At 39.3% G+C, this 12,796-nt stretch overlaps 1 pseudogene; it reads right to left on the bottom strand.

The window, feature by feature from the left end:
- Positions 1 to 9,178: 9,178 nt before the first annotated feature.
- Positions 9,179 to 9,901, bottom strand: LOC119619696 (SIN3-HDAC complex-associated factor pseudogene; annotated as a pseudogene).
- Positions 9,902 to 12,796: the final 2,895 nt, after the last annotated feature.

The following is a 12,796-nucleotide window of genomic DNA, read 5'->3' as shown; positions in this document are numbered from 1 at the left end:
GTAAGACAGCAGAAAAACTTTACTAGGGGCTTCTAGAGAAGGAGCTTTTTATTGTTAAGAGAGAGATGAATTTCAGGACATGCTATTCTGAAAAATGGCACATGGCATTTCAGAAAACAACAGAAGCAGGAAGGTCTCTCTCTCTCTCTCTCACTTTCTTTTCCACTTCCTCCCTGAAGCAGGCCATAAAACCTAGCTGACCTTCCTCTGAAAGTAGGTCAGAAAATCCTCATTTCAGATAAAGGGCTTCTCTCCCTATACCCAAAACAATATAAAGAAATGTCCTCTTCTCTGAAGACACAGAGACACCAAGAAGAATCTGAACAAATAGGTTTTGGTGAGTTACCCCGCTTTATTACCATTGTATCACACCCTTCTGTTTCCCAGTCATCCTTTTGCAGCCCAACTGCCCACAAAAATACAGTCTTCTCTGCTTTTATAGGTCTTCATTTCTGCAGGTGCCTGTGTAACCTAAAATTTATATTAAATAAATTTGTATGTTTTTCTCGTTAATCTTTTTTTTTGTTGTTGTTATAGGGGCCTTTAAACTGCCTTTGCAAAATTATAACAATGAGAAATCTAACATAACTGACTCTACCTTGCTTCTAACCTCACAAGTTAACTGTCTTTGCTCATTCCTATATATAGGCTAACCTAACTATGGAAGAAATTTAGTTTATTGTAACTTTAGAGCAAGGATGATAATAGCCCTCGACAGAAAAAGAAGTCTTGAAGTGAGTGGGTGTTGTTTCCATGGTTGTTTTTTCTTTCTTTCTTTCTTTTTTTTTAAGTAAACATGTAGTATTGTTTTGTGTCTTTAAAAATTTATGTAAATGGCAAACCTGTGTATACCGTACAGATTATCTTGTACTTTGTTTTTATCTATCGACATTTTCTCTCGTGTTAGTTTATTGTGGAGGGACTTCAAGATGGCTGAGTAGAGGCGTCTCTTACTCGCCTCTTCTAAGAAGAACCAAAATAGTGAGCAGATAATTGCACTTCAAATAGATCATCTAAGAGAGAGCACTGGAATTCAACAGTGAAATGACAGGAAACACCTAAAGCAAGGAAGGAGAGGGAAAAGAGGAAGACTGTTTGGCCAAGATCAGCTGGGAGCTGGGAGAGACTCCCCAGTGTGAGGACAAGGTAAATGAGAGATCCCTAGTGGTCCACATTCTCACCATGAACCCCTGCAATCCTACAACAGGAGAGCCTCTCAACCCCAGTGGCCTCAAGACTAACATAGGGGGCTCCCTGGGAACCGTGGGAAGGCACTGCTCTAGAGACGGAGCTCATCCTGGGTCCCACACATCCCTAAGCAGTGGTCTGACGGTGCCATGTTAAGAGCCCAGCCCCCACTGGACTGTGTTTTGCCTGGCAACCAGGATGAGGCAGCAATCTCGCACCCTCCCCCCAACACCTGCCCTGGCCCCATGCAGAGGGGCAGCTGTGCATTCTTACATGCCCCATGGGCAAATTCCACTGCCCACAGCTGCTGTGGCTGCGGACTGCAGGTGATCAAGGCACAGGGGGAAGTCCATGCTCCCTGGCTGCCTGCCTACGGCAGATTCCAGGGAAAGCAACCCATCCTCCCTAGTAGCAGGGCCTCTGCTGCCTCCACCAGAGCATTTTGCTGGCCACGGATCACCCTACCTTTGCATACCACAGCCAGCGTCTATATGAACCGGTAGGGTGTCCAGCCTGGCTCTACCTTCTCCAGTACCGAGCACAGCGTCCAGAGGCCTGGGGATTGCCCAGCCCTCTCCACCACCAGTGGCACCTGAGCACTCCTCCTGGGGTCTAAGTTTGGGCCCACTCAACCTACTGCTACCACCACAACTGCCACTGACCTGCAGGTGCCACATGTGGGTCTGGGGACTGGCCAGCCTGACCTGTCAAAGCCACTGCTAACACCAGTGTGGACCACTTGGGTCCCAGAGGGAAGTCCATTGCTGCTACTGCCATCACCCATACCACATCCACTGCCCAGGGCCTTGGGAACCTGCTCACATGCCTGGCCCACTGCTGCCATTCCTGGGAACAAGCCTCCCAGAGGCCCAAGAATCAGCCTACCTGGACCAGCTAACACCAGTATGTATGACGCTCTAGGGCCCTAGGACAGGCATGCTCACCCACTGCGGCCACCGCTGGGGCCTGAAGACTGGCCTATGTGATGTCGCAGACCCCAGCAAAACTTCTTCACAGTCTCCACTAGCAAACTGCATCCTGTCATTGAGGAAATCACAGATACCACCAGTGCTGTTTATAGCCAAAGAAATCCTACAAAGACTAATCATCAGGGAAATGCAAATTAAAATCATAATGAGATATCATCATCTTACCCTAGTTAGAATGGCTATCATTAAACAGACAAAAAAATACCCCTTAAATTGGCAAGGATGTGGAGAAAAGGGAACACTTATACGCTGTTGGAAGGAATGTAAATTAGTACAACCACTGTGGAAAACAGTATGGAGGTTCCTCAAACAACTAAAAATAATCAGAGAAATGTAAATCAAAACCACAATGAGATACTGTCTCATACCAGTCAGAATAGCTATTATTAAAAAGTCAAAAAACAACAGATGCTGGTGAGGCTGTGGAGAAAAGGGAACACGTACACTCTTGGTGAGAATGTAAATTAGTTCAGCCACTTAGAAAGCAATTAGGAGATTTCTCAAAGAACTTAAAACAGAACTACTGTTTGACACTGTGTTCCCATTACTAGGTGTATATCTGTATTAGTTTGTTCTTACATTGCTATAAGGAAATACCTGAGATTGGGTAATTTATAAATAAAAGAGGTTTAATTGACTCACAGTTCCAATGACTGGGGAGGCCTCAGGAAACTTACAATCATGGCAGAAGGCACCTCTTCACAGGGCGGGAGGAGAGAGAATAAGTGCTGAGCAAAGGGGGAAGCCGCTTATAAAACCGTCAGATCTTGTGAGAACTCACTATCACGAGAGCACTGTGGGGGAAACCACCCCCATGATTTATTTATCTCCACCTGGTCCTGCCCTTGACATTTGGGGATTATTACAATTCAAGGTGAGATTTGGGTAGGGACACAGGGCCAAACCATATCAATAATGAAAAGAAAAAAAAATTATACCAAGAAGACACATGCACTGCTATGTTCATTGTGCACTATTCACAATAGCAAAGACATGGAATTAACCTAGTTGCCCATCAATGGTGGATTGGGTAAAGAAAATGCGGTATACCTATACATACTACAGTACTACAAAGCCATAAAAAAGAAAAAATCATGCCCTTTACAGCAACATGGATTCATCTGGAAGCCATTATCCTAAGTGAAATAACACGGAACAGAAAACCAAATACTGCATATTCTCACTTGCAAGTGGGAGCTAGATATTGGGTACTCAGGGACATAAAAATGGCAACAATAGGAACTGGGGACCACTAGAGGAACAAAGAGGAAGGGGGCAATGGTTGTAAAACTTACTATTGGGTACTATACTCATTACCTTGGTGACAGGATCATTTGTACCCAAGCCTCAGCATCATACAATATACCTGGGAAATAACCCTGTACATGTATCCCCTCAATCTAAAGTAAAAATTAAAACCCTGGAAATAGAACTACCATATGATCCCATCATCCAAATACTAGGTATTTATCATAAAAACAGAAAAAGAAATCAATATATTGAAGAGATATCTACACTCTTATGCTTATTGCAGCACTATTCACAATAGCCAAAATATGGAATCAACTTAATTGCCTACCAATGGATGAATGGATAAAGAAAATGTGGTATAAACACACAATAAAAAATTATTCAGCCATGAAAAAGAATGGAATCCTGTCAACTGCAACAACAAGTGGATAGCTGGATGGAACTGGAGGCTGTTAGGTTAAGTGAAATAAACCAGGCAAGACAAATACCACATGTTCTCACTCATATGTGAGAGTTAAAAAAATTGATAACATGGAGGTATAGAGTGGAATAATAAATGCCAGAGACTGGGAAGGGTGTGTGTGTGGGTGTTGAGGGAGGATGGAGAAAGGTTGGTTAATGGGTACAAAAATACAATTAGATAGAAGAAACACTTTCTAAAGTTTGATAGCAGAGTAGGGCCACTGTAGTCAACAACAATGTATTTTTCAAAATAGAAGAGTAAACCTGAAATGTACCCAACACACATAGAAAAAATACATACTAAATATCTTGACTTGACCATTACATATTCATGCATGTAACAAAATTTCTCATGTAACCCTAAATATGTACAAGTATAATGTATCAAAAAAAAAAACCCAAAAAAGATTTAGTTTATTGTAATAGCTTAAAGTGTTCCATTTTAGGAGCAGACCACATTTTTTTAATCCATCCTGATAAGCACGTAGCCGCTCTAGGGTAGCTACCCAAAGGGGGAACTGCTCCACTGATAGTGGGATGCATCAGCTTAGCAGCTTACTAGGTAGAGCAGAATTGCTCCCCAAAGAGCTACAACAATTCGTCCTCCTACTAGGCACATGCAAATTTCCATTTCTCACATCCTTGCCAACAATTTGTGTTAATAAACTTATTTTAAAAAGTTTTTGTGAAAGACATTGTGAAAAAATAGCCCATACTTCCCCCACTAATTTTTAAGGCTTTTTTTTGTTTTTGTCATAAATGAAGTTGCAATACGTAAACCCAAGTCTGTTTCCTATCTGTCTATTCTGTTCCAGTTGTCACTGTGTCGCCTTGCTCTGTGATATGACTTTACAATGAATCCTGACATCTTTGAGTGTAAGTTTCCCTACATTTTTCTTCTTCAGCATTGTCTTGGTTATTCTCTTTGCCCTTTCTTATTGTATAGGAATTTCAGCATTTGCTTGACCAAGTCTGTGAAAAACCCAGGAGGATTTGACTGCAATGCATCGACTTTATTGATTAATTTGAAGAGAATTGCCAACTTAAAAATATTGCTTCTTTCTTACCCATGAACATGCTGCATTTTTCCATTATTTTTCAGATTTTAAAAATTTACATCCTTCAATAAAATTTTATACTGTTTTCATAATATTAATATATCTCTTTTGCCAGTTATGTTCCTATGTACCTTATATTTTTGTTGCTGCTGTGACTGATAGTTTTAAAATTACATTTTCTAATTGGATGTTGCAGGTGTATAGAGATGTTATTGATTTTTGTATATGATTTTTTATCCAATAAGCTCTTACTGCTTTTAATAGTTTATATATTCTCATAGATTTTTCTACACGGATAATACTATTATCTGTGAATAATGACAGTTTTGATTCTTCATGTCCAATCTTTACAACTCTTCTTTCCTCCCTCTGGTCTTTGCTTTAGCTAAGACATCCAGGATAGTGCTGAATACAAGTGGCACTAATGGACATCCTTGTTCTTTAAAATGCAATGTTTTAAACATTTTACTATTTAGCATGATATTTGCCAAAGGTTTTTGGTAAATACCTTTATCAAGTAAAGAAAATTCCCCTGAGTGCTGGTGTCTAAGAGTTTTTATAATAAGTAGATATTGAATTTTATCTATTCTCCTGCATTTTTGAGATTATCATATAGGCTTTTTTTTCTTTTATCAATTAGGGTTGTGTATTACCTTTATTGATTTTCTAACGTTAAATCATCTTTGCATTCCTGAGATAGGCCTTAGTCAGTCATGGGGTATCCATTTTTAAATGCCTCACTGCATTTATTTGCTAATAAATTATTTAAGTCTTTTACATCTATGTTTATGAGTGAACTTGGCCTGTAATTTTCTCTTTTTATATGATCCCTCTCCAGTTTTGGGCACTAAGTACATTAACTTTATATAATAAACCAAGGAGTTTTTCTTTTCTATATGCTTAGTAACAGTTTGAATAAGTTAGGAAACACTATTCCTTGAAGGTTTGAAATATACTTGAATAATCATTTCAGCCCTTATTTGGCCGTGAGGAAGATCATAGATTGTTAATTACTGGATTCAATTTTTTATATCATCATGTCTATTCAGGTTTTTGTATTTCTTGTGAGAAAATTTTGGTAATTAATTTTTAACAAAATGTATGCCTGTCTGGGTTTCAAATTTATTGGCATCAAGTTGTTTATAGTATTCCTAAGATGTTTTAAATTTCTGATGTGTCTGTAATTACGTATCTTTTCTTATGTCTAATATGGATACTTTGTACCTTAGTTCTTTTTCTTTTCTTTTTTTTTTTTTTTTTGAGACTTTGAGACGGAGTCTCGCTTTGTCGCCCAGGCTGGAGTGCAGTAGCACGATCTCGGCTCACTGCAAGCTCTGCCTCCTGGGTTCACGCTATTCTCCTGCCTCAGCCTCCAAGTAGCTGGGACTAGAGGCACGCACCACCACGCTCGGCTAATTTTTTGTATTTTTAGTAGAGACGGGGTTTCACCGTGTTAGCCAGGATGGTCTCGATCTCCTGACCTCGTGATCCGCCCGCCTCGGCCTCCCAAAGTGCTGGGATTACAGGCATGAGCCACTGCGCCCGGCCCTTAGTTCTTTTTCTTATTCAGTCTTACCAGAGGATTAGCTTGTTTCTGGTCACTGCAAATATTCAGCCTTTTGCTCTGTTGATCCTCTTTTATTTATTTATTTTTGTTATTATATGATGAATTTCTATCCTTAAATGTCTTATTTCCTTTCTCCTACTCCTTCATTTGAGTTTACTGTTTTTTTCTATTTTTTTTTTTGAATCAGATGAAGTTCATTACTTTTTAAAAATTTTCTAAGACTAAATGCATTCAATATCCTCATGAAAGTTGTGATTGTAAGTATCCAATAATACAAAAAGTACAAAACAGACCTGTGGAGTTTGAATATATTAATACAAAGTGCATGACTGCATGCGGCATATCCTACAGGTAAAGAGAGGTGGAAGGGGAAAAAGAAGACTGTGGCTGAGGGCTAGTGAAAAATAAATAAATACAGAAGCAGAGATGATTCACAGTAGAGTATATCCTACCACCGATACTACAGCCAAAATATACAAACAAATTTTTTCAGAGTAACTCTGGAGGATAATAATGGCTGGACTCTTATAATTCACCTCAAAGACTGTGGGAGAGCCAACCCGAGTCATTGTGCGGTCTGTGCATACAGTGGCTTGTAGCATGGAATTTTTTCCAAAAGGAGGAAATATAAAATGTGTTTAGATTAACTGTAAAACTACAGGGTGCCTATAAAAGGTGACTAACTCCTTATTGTTACACTATCCAATTTTAAAAATCCTGTTTAAAAAGTAAGCACTGAGTTATGTTACTATAAGGCAGGCAAATGCTTCTTCCTCATTATGAAATCTGAACTGGTGATATGTTTTTTTTCCTGAACATTTAGAAAAGAGGCAGTAAGAGTACTTTGGTTTGGGTTCAAGTGAGAGGCTTTTAATGAGCATTTTAGAATTGAAGAGCCCTGAGTTCAGGATGTCTCAATGTTCAGAAAGCCTGACTAAAAGAAGCCAAACCAAAACCAACCCACTTGTCATTAACACCACCCCTCTTTTCTTCTAGTAAATTTTACTTTAAATATAGAGTGGAAAAAAACCCTAATAGGCTGAAACAAGTCAAACACCCACTCTTCACAGACAAAACCTTCACAAAATTTAGCTGAAGTAATCCAGACCTAAAACTGACCTGTGCAGATTTTCAAGGAAGTCATCAGTTATGTAATACAAACAGAAGTCAATTATTTACGCACTCAGCAATTCCTCTAACAAATGTGCCCCAAGAAGCATTAGTCTTTGTTTTGTGCCATCCTGAAGACTACACATTTTATTTTTGAGATAGTTTAACTTTTGTGTTTGTTTGTTTAATTGAGGCAGAGTCTCTCTCTGTTGCCCAGGCTGGAGTGCAGTGGTGCAGTCTTGGCTCACTGCAACCTCCCTCTCCCGGGTTCAAGCGATTCTCCTGCCTCAGCCTCCTAAGTAGCTGGGATTACAGGCATGCGCCACCATGCCCGCCTAATTTTTATATTTTTAGTAGAGACAGGTTTCACCATGGCTAGGCTGGCCTCAAACTACTGACCTCGAGTGATCCACCCACCTTGGCCTCCCAAAGTTTTGGGATTACGGGTGTGAGCCACCACACCTGGACTCCGATAGTTCAGCCTTTTTTTTTTTTGAGACAGAGTCTTGCTCTGTCACCCAGGCTGGAGTTCAATGGCCCGATCTTGGCTCACTGCAAGCTCCGCCTCCCAGGTTCACGCCATTCTCCTGCGTCAGCCTCCCGAATAGCTGGGAATACAGGCACCCGCCTCTACACCCAGCTAATTTTTTGTATTTTTAGTAGAGATGGGGTTTCACTGTGTTAGACAGGATGGTCTCGATCTCCTGACCTCTTGATCCACCCGCCTTGCCCTCCCAAAGTGCTGGGATTACAGGCGGGAGCCACCGCACCCGGCCAATAGTTCAACATTTTTAATAGAATATGTTCTCTATTATGTGTTAATGCTTTGGTACTGTTCATATAGGGTCTTGGCTATCCTAAAGACTTGTTATTTCCCCAAGAGGAGCATTGATTCTGCTTTAGAAGTTTCATAAAAATTGAAATCTTTATCAAATATTAATATCAAGAGAGGTGGCACAGGATGCAACATATACAGTCATCTTTCCTTTCTATATATTTAGAAATTACTTTTTCTTTTAAGGTATTTGCAACAGAAAGCACAGTCTGTCCTGCTTAATAATCAGTAGTACAGGTTTCAATCGTTGGAACCTTGGCAAGACCTTAATATTTCAAAATTATTAACAACTACCTCTAGGGGCAAGTCCATGTTACTGAGTTATGACAAATTATTATCATGAGGGAAAACAAGTGTAGCCGGCTACCTTAAAAAATGCCCAACCACTGCTTCTCAATATAGAAAGACCAAAACCACATACCGTTTAGCATATGACAAATCCCATCTCTGTCCCCTGAAATTCCCCTAGTTTCATTCCTTAGAAGGTTATTTAAAAAAGACCTATAGCAGCATTTGGCTTTCTTGTGAAATATCCAGCATCTTAAATATTATTTACAATTCTTTTTTTTGTGAAGCTGGAAACTGACTTCAGAATTTGTGAGACTGGTGGGAAAATAATCCATTCAAAACTATTCTAGATTTTCTTTTTTGGCAGAGTAGCAGGTATCCAAGTTAAAAATAGGAGGAACAGTTAGTTGCTTTGTGGTCTTTTCAAAGTTTAAATTGCTTTTTGTTCCCCGTTTCTACTCCTGAGTGAGGTGGGCAGAGGTTCTGGCTCCTGCCCTTAGGATTTCTCGGTAGTTGCTTTCGTATTCCTGCGGCAAGGCTTGAACAGATGTGAGTTGATGAGGACTTCCCCAAAATGGCCTTTGTAAACAGACCCACTACGTATTTTGTGTCTTTTTCAGTCCATGAGATCTAAAAAGGAAAACACCTGGTGTTCTGGTAGAACCAGAAGCCATCTCCATAACTGAGCCATCGTCTGACTGGTTGCTGTAACAAGGAGGCACTTGAGGTGGTACTGTGAGCATCATCATTGTGATCTTTACCTTCCTTCTGCAGTTTATTGGTCTGGTTGCTTTTTATCCTCTTCCCCGATACAGTTTTCACTCTCTTTGGTTTCAATGTAGTCTTTAGACTGGGTCCAGTCCTGCATCTGCCACGTGAATCCAGGGTTTTTTGATCCTGCTGGCAACGTCTTCCATCTTTTCACAAACAGGACACAGGCATTGCGGATGTCTCATGCAGCCCCAGAGAGCTCTGGAAGTCCTTTCCATAGCGTTTACTGTCAGTGAAGCGAGAACTGGAGGACTTAACTCTGCAAACACAGCAGCCCTCTATACTTCGGTACATCTTTGGCTTGCGAAAAACCAAACACCTTTTCTTCTGGGCGATAGTCTTCCAAATCTTCCAGAAGCATCCATTCCATACGAAACAACATGCTGGAGGTGCAGAGTGCACGCCAGGCCAGTCCCTTTCTAAGCCCTCCCTCTTCAACTGCCTTGTCTAGAAAGATTGGCCCATTGCCTTTTGACCTTTCTTTTTATCTAATAAATGCATTTCAGGCTAAATTGCCCGTAAGTACTGACTGAGTTGCATCCATCAATTTAGATATGCAATATTTTTATTGTTATTCAAGTCTGAATATTGATAGTTTCCTTTATGATTTATTTGTGGTCCTATAAATTATTTACATGACGTTGACATTAAAGATTTCTCTAACATATATGGATTTAAAGTCTATCTCTCTACTATTGGTTTCTAATTTTATAGTACTTTGATCACAAAATGTGGTCTGCTGCACAATGTTTTGAATTTGTTCAATCTTGCTTTGTGAGGAAGAGTCTCTAGTAAATTTATTCATGTGTCCTTGAAAATAAAATGCATTATTTAATTTTTGGTGTAGAATATAAGTTGCAATCTGTTTGGTAAAGTTTATTAATTGTACTACTTAAGTGTCTATTTTCTTTCTGGCTTTTGTTCAGTATTGTAAGATGTTAAAATCTTCCTTCCAGGATTATGGATATGTTCATTTCTCCTTGTGAGTCTTTGGTTTTACTTTATATATTTTAAGGCCATGTTATTAGAGACTATTATAAGACTATTATATCTTTTTTTTCAAATTATTCATTTTATCATTACATCATGTTTTCTCCCTTAAATTTATTTTTGTCTGATTTAATATGACTGTTTTTATTTATTTATTTATTTATTATACTTTAAGTTCTGGGGTACATGAGCACAAAGTGCAGATTTGACACACAGGTATACATGTGCCATGTTCATTTGCTGCACCCATCAACTTATCATTTACATTAGGTATTTCTCCTAATGCTATCCCTACCCCAGCCCCCCACTCCCGACAGGCCCTGGTGTGTGATGTTCCCTGTCCAAGTGATCTCATTATTCAGTTCCCACCTATGAGTGAGAACATGCAGTATTTGGTTTTCTGTCCTTGTAATAGTTTGCTGAGAATGATGGTTTCCAGCTTCATCCATGTCCCTGCAAAGGACATGAATTCATCCTTTTTGATGGCTGCATAGTATTCCATTGTGTATATATGCCACATTTTCTTAATTCATCTATCATTGATGGGCATTTGGGTTGGTTCCAAGTCTTTGCTGTTGTGAACAGTGCGGCAGTAAACATATGTGTGCATGTGTCTTTATAGTAGCATGATTTATAATCCTTTGGGTATATACCCAGTAATGGGATTGCTGGATCAAATGGTAATTCTAGTTCTAGATCCTTGAGGAATCGCCACACTGTCTTCCACAATGGTTGAACTAATTTACACTCCCACCAACAGCGTAAAAGCGTTCCTATTTCTCCACATCCTCTCCAGCATCTGTTGTTTCCTGACTTTTTAATGATTGCCATTCTAACTGGTGTGAGATGGTATCTCATTGTGGTTTTAATTTGCATTTCTCTAATGACCAGTGATGATGAGCATTTTTTTATGTGTTTGTTGGCTGCATAGATGTTTTCTTTTGAGAAGTGTCTGTTCATATCCTTTGCCCACTTTTTGATGGGGTTGTTTGTTTTTTTCTTGTAAATTTGTTTGATTCTTAGTAAATTCTGGATTTTAGCCCTTTCTCAGTGAGTAGATTGCAAAAATTTTCTCCCATTCTGTAGGTTACCTGTTCACTCTGATGGTAGTTTCTTTTGCCATGCAGAAGCTCTTTAGTTTAATTAGATCCCATTTGTCTATTTTGGCTTTTGTTGCCATTGCTTTTGGTGTTTTAGTCATGAAGTCCTTGCCCATGCCTATGTCCTGAATGGTATTGCCTAGGTTTTCTTCTAGGATTTTTATGATTTTAGGTCTAACACTTAAGTCTTTAATCCATCTTGAATTAATTTTTGTATAAAGTGTAAGGAAGGGATCCAGTTTCAGCTTTCTACATATGGCTAGTCAGTTTTCTCAGCACCATTTATATTCCCCGTTTCTTGTTTTTGTCAGGTTTGTCAAAGATCAGATGGTTGTAGATGTGTGGTGTTATTTCTGAGGTCTCTGTTCTGTTCTATTCGTCTATCTCTCTGTTTTGGTACCAGTACTGTGCTGTTTTGGTTGCTGTAGCCTTGTAGTATAGTTTGAAGTCAAGTAGCGTGATGCCTCCAGCTTTGTTCTTTTTGCCTAGGATTGTGTTGGCAATGCAGGCTCTTTTTTGGTTCCATATGAGCTTTAAAGTCGTTTTTTTCCAATTCTGTGAAGAAAGTCATTGGTAGCTTGATGGGGATGACATTGAATCTATAAATTACTTTGGGCAGTATGGCCATTTTCACAATATTGATTCTTCCTATCCATGAGCATGGAATATTCTTCCATTTGTTTGTGTCCTCTTTTATTTCATTGAGCAGTGGTTTGTAGTTCTCCTCGAAGAGGTCCTTCACATCTCTTGTTTGTTGGATTCCTAGGTATTTTATTCTCTTTATAGCAATTGTGAATGGGAGTTCACTCATGATTTAGCTCTCTGTTTGTCTGTTAATGGTGTATAGGAATGCTTGTGATTTTTGCACATTTATTTTGTATCCTGAGACTTTGCTGAAGTTGTTTATCAGCTTAAGGAGATTTTGGGCTGAGATGATGGGGTTTTCTAAATATACAATCATGTCATCTGCAAACAGGGACAATTTGACTTCCTCTTTTCCTAATTGAATATCCTGTTTTTTTTTCTCTTGCCTGATTGCCCTGGCCAGAACTTCCAACACTATGTTGAATAGAAGTGGTGAGATAGGGCATCTCTGTCTTGTGCCAGTTTTCAAAGGGAATACTTCCAATTTTTGCCCATTCATTATGATATTGGCTGTGGGTTTGTCATAAATAGCTCTTATTATT

Source organism: Chlorocebus sabaeus, chromosome 11, assembly GCF_047675955.1.
Source record: "Chlorocebus sabaeus isolate Y175 chromosome 11, mChlSab1.0.hap1, whole genome shotgun sequence".
Taxonomy (NCBI): domain Eukaryota; kingdom Metazoa; phylum Chordata; class Mammalia; order Primates; family Cercopithecidae; genus Chlorocebus; species Chlorocebus sabaeus.
Note: the sequence above shows the minus strand (reverse complement) of the source record. Positions and strands in the feature narration are given on the sequence as shown.